This window comes from Oxyura jamaicensis, chromosome 11 (genome assembly GCF_011077185.1).
Source record: "Oxyura jamaicensis isolate SHBP4307 breed ruddy duck chromosome 11, BPBGC_Ojam_1.0, whole genome shotgun sequence".
In the NCBI taxonomy this organism is placed as follows: Eukaryota; Metazoa; Chordata; class Aves; order Anseriformes; family Anatidae; genus Oxyura; species Oxyura jamaicensis.
In genome coordinates this window covers 8,652,581-8,670,840 of record NC_048903.1, presented here as the reverse complement: position 1 = coordinate 8,670,840, position 18,260 = coordinate 8,652,581, and the positions used below count along the sequence as shown (strand labels likewise).

Sequence of the window (18,260 nt, the reverse complement as noted above, 5' to 3'; positions counted from 1 at the left end):
GCGCTGACAGCTGAGGAGAGCACATTTTTATTTGTACAACGTGCTTGATGCTCCACCAGGTTGCACTGATGAAATACGTGATTTTAGAATCTTTTCACAAAAGGACAATTTTATTTCATGGAATCAACACTTAATTTCTCTGTCATTATGGCAATGATGAATGCAAGCAGACATTAAAAATAAAAACATAAAGCCATATTATTATCTCCAAAACATATACAGAACTTCAGCTACAGCTTACGAAGCATGAGGCAATGATTCAGCTATCAGATTCAAGAAAATTTTCAAATAACCAAATAAGCTTGCACACAGGAGCAGCCTTCACAGAGATATTTATAGTCAGTCAACTTTTGCCAAAACTGCAATGATGTCAAGTTTTTCAGCTCTTCACTGTAACTAAGCCCAAGGGCAGGAGAAAGTGGTGAGGCTTACAAAGTCGGAAGTGCCCAGGCACACGCCTTTGGCAGAGTAAAGCTTCCAGCAGGATCTGAGCGAGGTGCAGCCACTTTCATTAGCCACCTCAGAGTGCTCCCATGCTGACTATTAAGTCCTATGAACACGTGAATTATCTGCCTGCACCAGAACAGCATTCATCCACACATTTTGCCACCATTGGACATCCTACTCAGGATTTCAAAACTGTACATGCGGTTACCAAAATTCTCCGGCTGACAACTTAAATACATAAATGCCTAAATATATTTTGTACATTTTATTTAACTGTGCTGTTTCATTTCCCATTTGGAGGGAAACATTTCTTCCAGTCTTACAGATGGGACAAGGCAGAAGCCTGTGGTTTAAGAGGCATATTGGGAAGGAGCTGCATTTGGACCTTCATCCCTCTCTTTAGGTTTCTACCCAAATCTCTTACTTCTCATTGTACAATCAATAACAGTCAGAGGAACCAGTAAATTATCTATCCATTGCTCAACTTGAAAATCCAGCTGGCAACTGGAATTCACTGAATATTTCCATTGCAAATCTCTTTGGTTAGTTCTGGTAGCTCAGCCTTAACAAACTCCTAAGGATTGCTGTTGTGTTTTTGCTTTCATTTTGTTGGTTTGCCTTTTAAAAATAAAAAATAAAAAAACTAAAAAAATGAAAAGTTCAAGGGTATGGTTTAAATTCCATATTTAAGGTAGCCATTCCTGGATAACTTTAACACTTGGTAGCAGAAACTAAGTCACAATGTCAGAAGACCCTTCCAGAATGAAATGTGCAAATACAGTTTAGAAGACTAAAGAGTCACTAAAGCCAAGGCTATCCCTTTGAAATTCAAAATCTAAAATAATCCTGAGCCAAACTGTTTTATTGTGAATAAACCAAGTTCAGACACTTAATCAAATTTGCATTTCTGTCTGAAGGAGCAGAACATTATAGTTATCACTGTGATACAAGAGCATTTAAAACATGGTACCTCCGGCTCCTACGATGAATGTTCAGGAACTGTTCAATCTGCAGGTGACACAACCAGAGGGACTCCACACACATTCGGTTTAGCCCTCCCTGTTACTATCCAGGTTCACACAAGGACAGGGACAGGATTCTTCTCTGACATTTTAAACCATCTTAAGTTCTTTTCTTCCTTTCTTTTCATGGGAGAGTGGAAACCCTGAAATCTGGGGGCTCAGATTCTAGCTTCACTTGGCTGGTCTGTCACACAGATGAAAATGGATTGCAATTTGCTGCATAACCTATACTGTGCCCTAAGCTGCAGTAGCACTGCATGGTTTTATGTAAATGGCATGTCATAGTCAATAGCAAGTGTGTCAGCTCAGTGACAAGCGCACAATGTGTGACACCATTCTCCAGCACCACTCTTGTGCAGCTTCCACCTCTCAATGAGGAAAGTAAACGAGACTCAGCAGCAAAGACCGCACAACAGGTGCTTTGTGGGGTTTGTCAGTGTTGTGATATGCAACCACTTTGGAAAAGTACTACTGCAAGTGATTGTCAAACATCACTCCTGTTTCCATTGTGACTGTGAACAAGGTATAGTGCATAAAGACCAAACGTGCTAGTTAAACTATGTAACTCCCCAGCAGTACCCTCCATTAAATGTAATTGCATTATCTGACAAATAATCAATGTTCAGATGACACTCAAGAGTCCTAACTGCTAATCCTGGGCTAAAAGTAGCTGATATTTGCCTTCTTTCTGAAGTTTTATACTGTGCCTGTGCTCCAATATCAGCCCCAAGGGAGAAACAGCATCACAAATAAGGTCCTGGCTTCCAATATGATTTTGCTAATAATGCCATTAGAAAGATGAAGAACATAATCTGGTTTGGGATGAAAGAGGGTGGGCAGAATGACATGGCACCTTGTTTATATCATTACTTAGGATATTTAGCATGTTAGTTTTTCATTCTGTTAAGCCTAATTTTTCAATATTTGGTATAGATCTCTTATTTTACCACAAGTTCCAGCAAGAAAGGAAAGTGCAGTGACTTTGATATCAAGGTCTGCAAAGAAAATTAAATTAGCAAATATTAGTTCAGAACAACCTGTGAGAGTTTAAGAGCTATTTTATGGCTGTGGACTGCTCTGATCTGAATGCATACCGACTAGCGTTCTCTTGGGATACAGTAAAAGACTTTTCTCCCATCATTTCTCCACCTTCCTTTTCCTCACCAGGGCTCCCAAGTCAGATCATGGACCATGGCTGGCAGCCTCCGTGCCCCTGATGTTCCACCTCACCAGCATGAAGTGAGCACCAGCACTCCAGCTCCTGCCCAAGTCTTGGCCGCTTGCTATAAGTGCTGCCCCATGTACATATCACCACACACCTCTGAGCACAGAGGTATAAAGCCCCCTACAAGTCTTTTGATTTCCACGCTTCTTCTTCCTTTAGCCAGTACAGGCTACCCGCACAGTGACTGCCTCAGAGGCACATCTTTTTAGCTACAGAGCAACATGTGGTTGCAGTTCATGGGTATGGCCACTTTGGAAGTTTGAAGCAGTTTTGCTATGGAGAGGAGGTGGTAGAAGGCCACCAGACAAGTCTCAGTGGAAGGAATAAGAAAACGAGAAGAGCCTTCCTGCTCTTCACAAAGAAGCAAGGCTCTGTGACATGAGCTTAATTAACGTTTGTATGAATGCTACTTTTGTTTATATTTAATAATATGATATAATAATATATCTTCTTTTAATTGTAATTCAAGACCGCAATGATTCTGAAGTATTATTCCTTTGAACCATATTTTTTAGAACTACTACTCCAGCAAATACAAGAAAGAATTTTAAGACCACATATGACTCTTGAAATCATATGGATTATTGATGAGAGCAACAGAGATTAAAAAAAAAATGGGGACGGAGACTAAATGGCTCTTTGTGGGCTTTCAAAGTGCTTTAACACCTAGATCCAGCACTATAAATTGTAATTCCTGAACAGAGAACTGTGACCAGAATTTTCCACAGTTCATAGTGAACCTAAGCATAGACCTAAGCACGTGCTTTAACACTTGACATCCAATTTTAGTAAAACAACTAAGTACATTTCAATGCCACTGGTTCCACACTAATTCAAATGATACTGCAGAAATGCTCATTCTAAGATCAACTGAAGAAGTATAGGCGGAGTCCTAACACCGCAGCAGTAAGCTTTTTCTCTGGGCAGCTTTAACTGACATTATTTACATGTATGTGAACAGCACATTTATAAATCTGAAATTTGATTCATAAAACTAACAATAAAGAACCACCAACCATTCACAGCTGAGGGAGCACACAGTCCTCCACACAAAAACTAAGTAACTCCTAAAAGCTACAGAAACTTTTTTTTTTCTAAAAAAAAAAAAAAAAAAAAAAAAAAAAAAGAGAGAGAGAGAGAGAGAAGAAACCTTCCTAACCTTCCTTGGAAAATTTAACCTTGTAAGCCACAGAAACAAACAAACAAAAAAGATTATTTTAAAGTCTTCTTGGTCTCATCAGATCGATTTCTCTAAGATAAACATTTATTCCTTCTGTAGGTACTTTCATACCATACAGTTTTAAGAAATACATGCAGGCATCCTATAAAATACTAAAGTATTATTAAACAATTCCTGTATTTACATTCTCCTTGTGCAGTAGCCAAACTCCGCATACACCTTCTTGTAGAAGGATGGGGCATCTGCACCTAGGCAGCAGGAGTTCCACGATGGACTTCAACCAGAGAGCAGCAAGCCCTAATAGAATAATAGGTAACTGGTTTACCTAATCGAAGGGTTTAAGTGTTGGCAATATAGATGATAATAAACTAATAAGTTAGAAGAGCCTTCTTCACCTAGATGTCCAGCAATGATTAGACTAAATATGGGCTGAATATTGTTTAGAATTAATGTTGTTCACATTTAAATACAAATTATCTTAGTAGGGTTTTGCATATTGATTGTGCACTGCTGTTAAGTCCTCTTATTTCTATAGAAATAAATGATCCCTACTCAACATATAAAAGCTGTCCTAGTACTAAATAATGATCTCAACAGGGGGAAAATCCTTAATGGAAGTAACTGAAGGGGACTAAATTCTACACTCTGTAAGTACAGGACCAAGAAAAACCTAAGACCCAGAACAAGGTACAAATGGCTCCAAAGCCTAGCAGAACTTCCATTTACACAGATAATGCTTTCTGAACAAATCTTAAAAAAAAAAAAAAAAAAAAAAAAAATACACATGAGCCCTAACAGAGGCAGGAAAGAGGTCTGATTTTTAACTGATTTCCTATTTCAAGAAAGAGCTGATTATGAAAGGAGGAAAAGCTGTCAAAAAAACAAGACTGAAAAGGCACATCCAATACTCCTCCTTGCGTTATCTGCCAGCTCTGCTCCTCCTAACAACATTTTCCTGGCACTGTGGCAAGCCACAGAGGGACCCTGAAAAATTTTTTTCTCATTAAACTCTTAGTCTGGTACATAGGTCTGGTACATCTACATGTAGCTGGAAGCATGCTGAATGCCAATGCTTCTTTAAATTCTGTTTGTTTTTCTTTCTTTCTTTCTTTTTTTTCAGCCCCACCACAAACATCACAGAGAAAAGCGGAGAGATTTTTGACACTTGAAAAAAAATGTAATTTGGGAGTTCAGGGGTATTTTCACTCACAAATCAGAAACTGCAGAATTATGCCTTGATTTTTTTTAATAGTAAAACATTTGCTCCAAATAATATAATTAAATCAAGAATAAAAGCACAATTAGTAAAAGATATATGAAGTGTAATAATAACAACAAACAATAAAAACTGTCTGAGGACTTATTTCTAAATCTGTATTTGTAAAGGAGCAACATAAGAGGGTCTCTCATTCTGATAGGTAATATTTTACTTGACTCAAATATATGAAACACTTCTTTAAAAGCCCAATCTCCCAACAGAAAATCTCGTCAAAGCAAAGTGTACCCAAAAAAATAGTCCCTGTCTGATTAAAAACATCGATATTTTCTGAAGAGGTACATGAAAAAATGTCATGCAGTTGAAGTATATTCACCAGCCAGACTGTTTTAGAGGCATCAAATCTACTTTAGACGTTCATACTAGCTACAGAGCAGAGGAATGAAAACTGTGTTACATTACAGTCTATACATGTGTAAATAGTTTTCAAATCTATCTGGTTTTATTAAAAATGTAAATCATAAATTGCAATACCTCTGCCAATGTCACTGAAAAAGCCTTCGGTAAGTAAAAGGTTGAGTGTGAAATCAGTGAGTTTAGTGTCATGATGTGAGAAGTAGCTAATCAACAGTTGGTATTTGAAAGAGGCTTGGAAATCGTATTTATAAAACAGTATCTTTTTGCTTGTGTGGTGATGACTTCAATTAGAAGTAAGCTAAATTTGACTGATCCAGCTCACACCTGAAAACAGGATACTAAGTCACACACGACTATGGATCTGGTCATTAAAACATTAATTAACGTCTTCAATTAGTGAACTCAGTGGTGAATTTTCATAAAAGCATTGAAAAAGTGTTTACAAGCTTGGGACTGTGAAATTCATGATTCTCTAACAGGAAGGCTATCACTTTTCAAAGAGTACCCAAGGGTATGCATTTCTCCTCTTTATGAAGGGTTTGTGGTGGTAAACGAAGTAAAGGTAGGAAGTCAGGAAGTGTGGGAAATGGGACAAGAAGGGAAGCTCTGGGTGCTCATGTCAGACAGCTCCGTTATTAACAGCAGCTGCCCCTTGAGAGGTGCGATGCTTTTTCACACTGCCTGAGTCCCTGTATTTGTAAAGCAGCCGTCAACATCCATAGATTTGGGCAGTTTCCCCAGAAAAAGCTCTTTGCCATTTATACTAGAAAGCAAAATAAATTAAAATACAAACCAATCAAACATTCATCAAAAATAATAATAATAATAATAATAATAATAAATGAAATAAAATAAAAAAGAACAAGAAGTATCTAAGAGCTTTCATGTAAAAAATAACCTCCAGCCAATATTTTACTCCAAAGTGCCTTACTATAGTTAATCTACCCAGGATCTGATTTTATGCATTCTCCACATGTAAAATTTCACTGGGTGCCAATGGCAGTAAGGGTCTATAAGGGTTGAAGATATATTCTCAAATCTGTCTCAGCTGTAGGAAGAGATGTCACAGCATTAGTAGATGACAGCAACTCAGACCAGTTCTAAACAATGAAGATAGCTTAACCCAACTACAACAGATATTTACACACAGGTGATTAAGGGTTTGACCTCAAAAAGTCAACTATAAGGTGCTCATGGACTTCCATAGACTTTGAACCAACTCATAAGAAATACTCAAGCTAGCATGTTTTAGCTACATGACAGAGGATTACATACTGTCTATACAATTCAAGTATATACAGAAAATACAGCATCAAATTAGAGGAACACCACTGATGTAGTTTAGGTTTTGTAAAAAAAAAAAAAAAAAAAAAAAAATGTTGCACAAAAATTGAAGATCAATAAAAATGTTTCCATGAATATTTTTTTAATCCCATTGAAAACAATTTTTCGTTGTAAACATTTTTGCTAGCCAAGCACTGCAGCATTGTGCAACTGCATGACAGCCAAAGAGAAACTGATGAAAAGCTGACTAGATTGATTTCATTTTTCCAACCGGAGTGAAATACGTAAAAGGAAATAACAAAATGGTGAAGTTATTTTTATATATAAAAATGTTCACATTTAATAAACTCACATGGAAACCGCACAGCCAATGGTAACTGCTTTTGAAATTCATCTACAGATCCCTTCGGTTCTGCACAGAAACAAAAGCAGCGGTGGGGCCCTGCAGCACCTTTTCCCCTTTCCCTAGGACTGAAGAAATACTCTGCTGGGCAAGTCAGATCTGGGCCTGCCCAAACTCTGTTTCACCCATCCCCTCGGTGACCTCCCCAGGTTTCTGCGTAGAAGTCTGGCAGGGGGTTACTACTGGAACTCAGAGCTATATTTATTCCCTTGGCTCCCATCCACCACTGTTGCAGAGCAGCCAGAAGGGGAACCAACCAATACAGCATGGGATCTGCCAGAGTTGCGCTGCCAGAGAAGTTAAGAATGAAAGACAGAGGAGACAGAAGCTATCAAAATGAGTATTTCTGACTCCAAGCAAAGAAGGGTTTCCTCCCTTTGCAGATCCCCCTTCTGCAGATGAGTACTTTTTTTTACTGCCCTTTTTAAGGAAGTCTGACAGAGAAACCTCCCATTTCCACAGGTCTTTTACAGCCCACATGAGTTTCTCTGTGAGGGATGGAGCACTAGCAGTATGCCTTGCATCCCTAAGGCCCTTGGCCTTTACATGGCATTTCTCTCCATCTCACAGTAGGACAGAGAGCCATCCCCAAGCCCTACACCATACAGAGGTTCAAGGCTTTACAGTAGAAGGGACTAACCCCGCGCCTGTTGTGCCTCCTACAGCTGGACGCTCGGTGCTCAGTTAATCAGTTAATCAGTTTTGTTCACACACACAGTCCATTGAACAAAAGAATGGCAAAAAAACTTTATTTTGAGATGAAAATGCCTTGCTTTACCAAGACGTGTCCCCTCACCAACTGATTTTTATAAACAATGGATCATGAACTTTACAACAAAGGTACAGAGCTGAGTAGGGAACAATTTCCCCACGTCACAAATGCCTTAAAGATTTCAGAATTTCCTTCTGTTCCTCTTTAGAGCAAACCTTTTACAACTTCTCTGAAGGAAGTGACAGCCAAACAGCATTACGAACACAGATGCTCTCACTGTATCGCACTCAGTGCTGTGGGGTACAAGATACTGCAACAGAACAAAGCTGGACCCAGTCTCTCACATCACACTTGAGTGCCCAAGCCAAGAATCAGTGCTCTTCTGACCTACTGAATAATTAAATTATTATTTAAATTGGAATAGCCTGAAGCAGGAACTTAAAAAGACCCACCTTGGAAGAGCCAAAGTGTGGTTATTAGAGCGCTCACCTGGGATGTGAGAAACTTGATTTAAAGAAGCTGATTCAAATCAGATATGAGAAGAACGATCTGAATCCAGCTCTCCTGTGACCCAGGTGCATTTCATAATCACCAGTCCATAATGAAGTGCAGAGATGCAACTCTTTCGTTTTGAGCAGAAATTCAATTGAGGACCTGAGAAATCCTTCGAAGATGCAGCATGTTGCTGCAAACTAATGAACTGGCATTTTTCAACAGCAAGAAGAAAACCCCAGCTCATTATGGCCAGAAACTATACTTCTATATTTGGAAAGCACCTAGCATGCCAAAGACTCTACCAAAACATTCAATAGATTAAAATTCTAATCCAGAAGTGGTTGTGGATTTCCTACTGCCAATTTAACTAACAGCATGTTCATTTATCACGTACATATAGCTTTCTGGACTCAGGTAAAAGAAAGATGTTTGAACTCCTGTTCTTTAAAACATTCAAGGGTATTTTAAAATATTTGAGCTAGTTTACAGGAAATTTTATGGTAAATTCCAAAGAAGGGAGTATTTAGAGCAGGAGAGTTTTGTTAGCTGGTATTATGGTACTAATAAAGATGCTGGGATATCTTCTACCAGTTATTTTATTAGCCCTAAGAGGAATTACACTCCTATAGCAAAATTTCAATAAGTTAATGAAGAATAGGTCCCTTTAAAAGGTAAATTAAGTCATTTTATTATACATTTCAATTTTCAGTAGCCCATAACCTTTGCAATTTATAAACTCAAAAGTTTGGATTTCTTTTTGTACTTGGACTAATGAACCAGGATCTTATCTGCTTTCTGAGAACATCAGGCTTTGTATTAAGTTTACAACCAGGGGAATCGCACGTTGTATTTGCCATTAACTAGGGATAACATGAGACTTGCCTGGTGTGGAAAGGAGGTTTTATCTACAGACATGGTCCTGCCCCAACTGAAATAAGAGGAGCAGAATTAAATCCTAGAAACCACATAAAAATCAACCAAATATTATGCACTTTACTCAGAGAGGAGACACATAATTTACATAAAAAATGCAGGGGTACATTCCAAAGAAACAAAGCTTCAGTGAAAAGATACCTGTAGCAACAGTTTCAAAAATAGTGTTGTTTTCCAGCACTGGGTGAACACCTAACATTCAAAAAACTCAGAAGTCATGGACTGAGACCTACAAAAATGTTCATGCAAACTCTTGAGGAAAACAACAACGAAACAACAAAGAGAGCTTGTCTACGTGCCTTTTTTTTTTTTTTTTTTTTTTTTTTTCAGAACTGTTCCAGCACCCCTGTGCTTTAACCAGGACAAATGTCTATCAAAAACTCCTTGTCCCTAGAGCAGAAGGCAGTTTCTGCTTCCCCTGTCAACTATAAACTTACCCCAAAGAAGACAAGATTCCTCCCTAATTCAGTCCATCAACACAAGATACTCTTCTGTCATACTTTTCTGTCACCTTGAAAAACACTGATATCAAAAACTAAATTTTGCACTTCCCCATGTTTTAACATTTCTACTCATCCCTGAAGAAAAAAGAAACACTCGTAGACCTACAGAGCCATGTTAACAAACATGCATGAAGATAAAGTGTAACCATCCATGAAGTGCTACCAAAATAAATGTTAGGACATGAGAATCCAGCCCACCATGTTAGTCATCATTAACAGAGACCCGACTTTACACCTCCTTGCTTTCTTCTCCCCAGCTCTCACAAGCTCTTTCTCAAGAAAGAAACCTAGGCTTCCCTTGAACTCACCTCTCTTTTCCTTGCTAGTAATTTATTCCATATGTTTATTATCCTTTGTATGAAGTAATTCTGCCCAAGTTTCCTATTTATCCATGCTTTTGTAAATTTTAGATTAAAGGGACATATCTGTATTTATCTATATCTACTATTGATATACCAATGACAAGATTGATGGTAACAATGTTTGAACAAATCTTGGGAGACCATCTTCTGAGAGTGACCTAAAACAACATTAATCCAAATCATGGTGCCATTTCACAAAATAAACATAGGGCCAGCCCTGCAACCTGTACTATCACGTGTGTTAAGTCACAGATCAGAAGGGGCCAGGACGACCGAGGAAGCAGTGAGCACAGCCCTATTGTCACTGAGTTGGACTGTGGGACTTGGGGTGACCCCTTGGTAGCATCAAGGAGCTCAAGCAGGGCTCCCACCTTCCTCACAAAGAACCACAATGACTGTGCCATAACATCCCAAAGGCATAAAACAGGAGGAAAAGTTTGTCACAGTTTAAAAAGAAATGTCATAGAAGAAATTATAATGAAGTTCACATTTAGGCTGAGAACAGCTAATTGTAACTTTGCACTGTGATTCCCTGACCCATTTGAGGCCAAAGGCGAGGAAGTTCCCCGGGACATCCCTGCGTGCCCCAGCCCCACTCTCTGCCCCAAGGCAGAGCATGAGCTGCGGGCAGCCCCCACTACAGGCAACCAAGCTCTCCCCCACTGCTACACAGCCCACAGTGGGCAAAAGACAGCTTGTACTCTCCTCTTTCTCCCCTCCTCTTGCTTCTCCCATCCATAAAACTGAGCCAGGGCCAAATTTTCCACACCAGCCTTTCCCTGGCACTGTGGGTAGCCCACTTGGGATAAATGCTGCCTGATCTTCAGAGCTGTGGAGCAGGCAGAAAACCCCACCAACCTCCACCCTCCCGGCAAGTGCTGGCTCCCTTTGGAAGCCCAAGATGCCTACAGCTGGGCAGTTCAACACTAACGCACAAGAATGAGCAGCCGGTTTTGAGGCAGCTAGCTCTGTTGCTCACCCCACACAGTGGGAGTGCTATCTAAGCCACCATCATTATTTTCAGGCATTGCAACCTGCAGAATTCTCCGTTAACATCCTACCACAATAGGCAGCACTGCTTTTTTTCATAGCATAGCAAATACTTGTTATGAATTACCTAATTCTGCTTTTAGTTATATGAGTCTCAAATACTGCAATGCATGATGTAGAAAAGATCAGATACTGAGGCTGCTGTGGCTATTTTAGTACTGTTTTCTTCATCTGTGTTTAAAAGACAGTCAGATTATAACAAAATTGTTTGTCTTTAATATAGTTCAACTTGACCTAATGAACCTTTCTCTTTAAAAAACAATCTCACATAGAGTATTTAGATTAAGACCTCTAAAAAACAGTGACTTCAAAATACTTTCAAGGCCCCATCTTACAATTTTTTAAAAAACACAGACAATGAGGCTAATTATAATTACTCCTCTATAATTCTTTAGATTTTTTGATGCATCTGGTAATCTAGTAAGATGCACCTGAAAATTAGAGCAAATTTAAACATAAGGAAAATGTGCCAGATTCAGACTACTGGAAGAATTTTCTCTCTGGGAGTGTGTTTTATCACAGCATTGGTGCAGTTGGGCAGAGGCAGTCCAAATGCCCCCGTGCTACCCTATTCCTGTGTCTCTTTACTGATCCGGATGTCTGCTATCTCTGAAAAGATACTTCACATCTCTCAGTGTTTAGCTTCATTTCTTAACCTGCCAATAGGAGTGAAAATGTCACAGCAGTTATTGTGATCCACTCAGATTCAAACCGACACCACTCATCTATTTCATGTTAAGCAACAAACATCCATCAGATTGTTACAATCCCACTTGTTTCCATCCAAGGGCTGATCCTGACCAATGACTTAGTTATAAAAAGTTCACATTCTGTATTCAGACACACAACCAGAAACTACAGTTTGTACAATAACCCTAAGATCATCCAGTTAAGCATATCAGAATTACTTTACTTTTACATCTTTCCTTTCAGTAACTCATCCTCTTTTCCTGTTCTGTGAACATCTGTGCCCGGAGTGTCTTCACTAGAGAAATTTGGATTTCCATCTACAGTTGCCAGAAATAAGTTTATTCATGTTTCTATAAAAGAAAGAATACGTATTCTATTTTTTCATCTATGTCCTCCTTCCCTGGAATACGAATTGCTTGCACCTCCAAAAGAGATGCACAAAATGCCTCAAAGAAGATGGGGCAAAGAATAAGGCAAAAAATGCAAGGTGTGAATGAGAGGATATAAAAATGGCTTTTCAGTATCGTCCTGCTTTTAGCGTTATGAAGAGCCTACATACATCTAATCAGATATCTGAGAGAAATTCAGAGATTAAAATTTAAATTTGCTTACAAGTCCCATCAAAACACACTAAATGAGAAGATACTAAAAGCTGTAACTGTCCTCATTCAAAATGGGAAAATAAATCTATTTATGGTTTCTCTTCATTTTTTTATAAAGTTTATATAAACCCATGCACTTTTTTTATTTATTTCTTTAGTCAAGGCACTCTAAAAACACCTGTGCAATTTAAAGTCAACTTCAAGCAAAAACATTTGGAAAAATGACTTGTGATTTTCCTACACTTGCTGAAACTTGTGCTTCCCGGGGAATAAGCACAATCCATGTTAATGGACTGGTAGATTTTCTACGTCTGTCCTAACTTAAAGCTCTTTGGTCACCTAAGGCTACCGTGGTGGGTAAACAATCAAATGTGTCAGCTTTCCGTACTGAAGTTCACAATTTCTGATCTCAGCCCTGTCTTCATTGCTGCAAGCAAAGCAGTGGTCCTGATGTTGCAACTTCCAGGCTACTCTCTCCTGATAATGAATCGGTTGGGTTATTGGCCTCCAGCATGGACAAAAATATGACAATCTGCCTCTTCATTATATAAAAGTCTTCAGTGAAGACAGTGCCAGCCAACTTGCTGAGTATTAGAGAGCTCAAATATGTTCAGAAGTCAAAAAGCCCTTAGAACAATTCCTTTTTCTTCTACACAAATGATAAAGTCATAGTCCATTTATTAAACGTGTTTTAATACGGCATTTCCGACATATCAACTTGTATCTTCAGGACCTCGTTTGCAAAACACAGCTTTAGCATGCAAATATTTTAGACGCATTTCCTGCAAATGTAATAGAGGGACTAACCTTTCTTACATCTGCAGTTGTTAATTGTCATCATTTGAACAGTAAATTAAAACGAACTTTAAGCCAATGGCACTTTAAAAAAATAAATTATGTTAAATTTCATTTACCTGCAGTGATACAAATTCATAGTCACAAGCAAAATCTGAGGACAGGGCAGATAAAGGAAAGTGCCCCCAGTGCAGGCTTTATCAGCTGTACCAAGAGTCCCTTCTCGTGCACGGTCTGAAACAGCAACCGGTTCTCTAAGCACTTGTTACCAAACTGGAGACATTTTCTTTCTACAACATTCAGAAAACTTTAAACAACTCATTTATGATTCTTTTGTTCAAAGATTAAAATATTAACAGTGCATCCATTAGAAGATTAATTAAACAAAAAAGGATAGCAGAAAGGGAAAAACAGGACAGGCGAGGGAAAACATCTCAGGCTATTTACAAGCATTTTTGTAACAACTAGAAATCACAGAGCCCTCCTTAGCTGACTAACTTTAAAAAATAATAAAATAAAATAAAATAAAAAAGGGAAGAAAGGAAGAGAAAAAAAAAAAAAAAAAGAAGAAAGAAAGAAGAAAGCAAGCAAGCATTAGCCTTTAATTGAACACAGGGCCTGATTTTCAAAGCTGCTGAGCACCCACAACTCCATCTGAAGTCAGTGGAAGTGGTGAGTGCTCAGCAGCTCCGCAAATCAGGCCCAAACTGTACAGAGGTCTACTAGCAGTCGAACTGAAATAGCATTTAGGGAAGGGTTTTTGTTGCAGAAATGAGAAGGTTCAAAGTAATCTGTCAAAGAAGCGCTGCTACATTCGTGAGTCGTAAAGCTAGCTAGCTCTCATCCATGGGAAAAAAGTTAATTCATAGGGCTCATAGGGCTTGCATTTGTCAAGGAGCAGGACGTCAATGCTATCATTATCAGGCAAATCAGCCAGGCGTTTAATGGTAGAATCAGGAGACATTTGCTCTCCACTATCAGAATGACATCATAACTAAAGCAGCCTTCGGCGAGGGGGGAGAAAGCCGGGGCAAGGCTTGGGCTGCACGCAGACTTTGCACTTCTGCTCTGCCATCCCCACGGATCGCTGCTCCCCTTCCAGGAGGCAGCAATGCTTCCAACTGCCTTCACTCCACAACTTTGTCCCTACAGCATCTGCTACACCAGAATCTTATTTTGCAAAATACTTCCAAACCTGCCTGATCCAAACCTGCAATATTGCAAGCCAGCCCCTTGGCTAGGAGGGGACGGCTTTCACATATAATCTAAATTCACTCCAAAAATTCCTGGCATTTTTAATTACTTCAGTAATCTTCATCCTCAGTGAAACAGGAGGGAAGAAACACATTAAAAAACTACTTACCTCTGTGATTTAAAAAGTAACAGCTCAGTTAAGTCAAATTTTAAGCGTACACAAACACACACATACATGCACGATCTTTGAATATTCTGAAGTATTTAGTGATGATCTGTTCGATGATCACAAACATAACAGCAATACACATTTCCCTTCCACAGCAGCTGTAATTATACAACTCAAACACCATGAATTACAAACTGTTAATCTATTTTCTTTCAAAATATCACTACAGGTACACAGGCACTGTACAAAAGCCTCACCTTGTATAAGAACTGAGAGGGAAAAAGTTATGAAAGCAGACAGAAAACCTAAAATCCCTGAGGCTACAAAAAAATCCCGCTATTGAGAAATAACCCAAGAGACCACATAGGGAATGTACAGCTTTCAGAAGCACTTCTCATCTTATTTGCACTTAACCTATTGATGTATTTATGCAGGTCACTTACTTTTCGGATATGTTTGAACCCTTTATAATCATGCAGATCGACGCGGTTTTCACTTGGGCTTTTGGTTTTGTTTTTTTTTTTTGGGTTTGTTTTTTTTGTTTTGTTTTGTTTTTGTTTTTTGTTTTTTGCAAACAAGTTTCATTTAAAAAAAGATCCAATTATGCAAATCTGCTCCCGGATAGGTAGTGAATATTCAATGTAACGGTGATACTGTAATAGTTCAATGCAATGCACTGTACTGGACAGATTTATGAGGCAACGTCACTACTACGCTCTGGTCCTCGCTGAAGCATCTTGAAGTTAATTAAAGCTGCAATGTCCACTTTTCCAGCCACCCTCCTCATTCAGGTTTACTATTTCAACATCAAACCAGCGAGGGGGCCTCCCCCTCTCTCTGTACATTTAAGCAGCCTTCCACAGTCAATGAACAATGAACAAAGATTGGAGTGATAGGAAGGGGGGGAGAGAAAAAAATCTCCACAGGAATAATCAAATCCGGTTTAAACAAGTAAAAATATAGTTTCTAATATTAAACTAGAAAAGAAAACATTCTTCTCCAAGCGAACGTGCAGAGGCGCTTAGCCAACCCCTTCAGAAAGGGGCTAAAAGCAGCCAGTCCTTTTTATTTCGAGTAGTGAATGAGCCCAAACAAGGCTTCTAAACTTAATTATGACACTTAAAATAGTCTTTTTCCACATAAGCAGGGAGGCTCGCCGCTGCTATCTGTATCAACCGGTCAAATCAGCTCAGCAAACACGGCCCCTGTTGGATTTATTTTAAACTGCATGGGGGGGGGGGGGGCGAGCGCAACCCCGCAGAGTGCTCCAGCCGCGGGCGGCCGGGCAGCCGCGCCCGCGCAACGCCCGTTCCGCACCCGCGCAGCGCCGCCGAGCCGAGCCGTTCCGTGCCGGGCCACGGCGTTCCCCGACCCGCCCGGCGGCTGAAGTGGAAAAGAAGGGCTCTACGAAATCGCCTCTCCGCTGTAGATCGCACACGGCCATAGCCGCCCCGCCGCACGCCCCCCGAAACAATGCCCGCCGAGCAGGCAGGCGGCGGCCGGAGCCCTCCCCTCCCTTCCCCTCCCCTCCTCTCCCTTCCCCTCCCCGCCGCCGGCACCCACGGGCCCGCGGGGGGGCAGCGCGGCGGGGGAGGCGCCCCCACGGCTCGGCCGCCGCGCCGGGGGACGCCGGCAACTAACTTTGCGGTTGGAGTACCCTCCGAAAAAAAAAAAAAAAAAAAAAAAAAGTAAAAACAGCAAGAAAAAAAAAAAAGGCATAAATTTTCGCGACCTTTTATTTTGCGTTTAAAGTTCACGGGCGTCACCGCTGCCTTCAGCCCTCTCCCTCCCGCGCGCACACACACACATATATTAATTATTTGCAAAACTGCAACAGATGGGCGCATTAAAAGCTGGATTCTTTCCTACGCGGCATCAAAGAATCGCTCCTTTCCCCCCCCCAGGGCGGGGCCGGGCGCCCGGGGGGGGGGGCCCCCCGTTAATCCCGCCGCCGGCCCGGAGCCCCCCGCCCGCCAGCACCGCGCAGAGCCGGGCCGGGGCCGCTCCCCCCGGGGCTTGCCATTTAAGTTTCCTCCTTAACCTGTTACTTTCTCCGGGCGCTGACAAAAGCCCCGGCGGCGGGCTGGCAGGTGCCTCCCCGCTCCCCGCGGCGCCGCCGGGCGCGCTCGGCTCCCCCCGCCAGGGCTGAGACCTGGCCTGACATTTAGTGCCTACTTGAATGTCACAACGCTCCTCGCAGCATTATGCACGGCTCCTATTCATAAGAGGTCGATTAGAGCACAAAATGGCAGGTCTCTTAGGCACTTGAATCTCACAAGTTTGACACATGGTATGCATCAGCTAACTTTGATTAAAAAAAAAAAGGGGGGGGGGGGGTTTCCAAATTACCCCCCGATTAGCCGGGATCCCCCCACCGGGGGGGGGGGGTAGGGGGGGAGCCGCGGTTAAAGTCACTTCGGCAAAGTTTGCTCCACAGCAAGCCTTTAAAACAAAAAGTTTCTGGGCAAGTTAAGGGCAGGGTCGGTGCGGGCTGGGGCCGGCGGGCGGGCAGCCCCCAGCCGGTGTCGCGGCCGCCGCCGGCTCTCGCCTCCCGTCGCCTCGCCTCGCCCGCCCGCTCCTTTTTTGTAAAGTAACGGTTTTAAAAGAAACGAGAGAGAAAGAGGAAAAACGGAGGGTTTTCTTCAGGCTAAGTTCTATAGCGCCATTCAATGGCTTCTCCGCTCCTTTCATTATTTTCTGCTTTTCCCCTGACAGCCCTGCTTGCAAACGTCACTGCTATGGATATTTAATTATACTGTATTTTTTTAATCACGGTGGAAAACGCAGGCCCCGTTGCGCTGATTAAAAAGAAATAAAAAAAATAAACCACACTCCGGACTGACTTTGGAGCCTCTTTGATGGCTCGCGGGAGCCTCCCGGATCCTCCAAAACCCCCTTTTTACCTTTGTCTTTCTTACCTTAAAATTTAAAGCAAAGCGTAGAAGAAACTCCCGCACGTAAACGGAGCGTTGTAAAAGATTGTGTTCAATGAATAATGAAGCATGTCCACATGATTGACTTGATCATTTTCTTGTGCGGAGGGGGAAAAGTGCGGCGCGGGGCTGCCGCGGCCGCCCGCTCCGGGTAGCCCTCCCAACTGCTTCCAGCACATCCCGAGCAAAGAGCGCTTTATTTTAATCTGTCTCTTTTCAGAATAACCCCCTTCATTGATACTGATCACCCAACATCACAAGACATCCCCATCTCTCAGCGTGGACTCCCCCTATCTGGTAGGTGAAATGCATTGTACCATTAAAAAAGCACTCCATTGTCGTCTTGGCATAATTCACAGCAACTAGATAGGTCTTGCGGCATTTAGCTTTGATGAGCCAAAAGCCGAACCCTTGATATAATAATCTACAAAGAATGGGCTGTGATCGTCCATTTTTTCTCCCTGTCTAGCAACTAAGAAACCATTTAACACGGCGCAGCTTGGTCGTGACCTTGAGCCCATGTAAACACCCCGAGGAGCCCGCGCCGCTCCGCAGCCCCCCGGCCAGCGCCGCTGCCCGCGCAGCCCCCGCGCAGCCCCGCGCAGCCCCCGCGGCCGCGCAGCCCCAC

The 18,260-nt window shown here is 41.4% G+C and overlaps 1 protein-coding gene across 12 annotated transcripts in view; it reads right to left on the bottom strand.

The window, feature by feature from the left end:
* ZNF536 (zinc finger protein 536) overlaps positions 1 to 18,260 on the bottom strand; it is a 342,846-nt gene that overhangs the window by 323,956 nt on the left and 630 nt on the right. For 2 of the 12 annotated variants that reach the window (XM_035336762.1, XM_035336772.1), the window contains exon 1: positions 17,618 to 17,858. The exons of 5 other annotated variants lie outside the window; for them this stretch is intronic. The gene's annotated coding sequence lies outside the window, so the exon portion shown is untranslated. 5 more of the 12 variants (XM_035336764.1, XM_035336773.1, XM_035336766.1 and 2 more) reach the window with 4 other exon arrangements.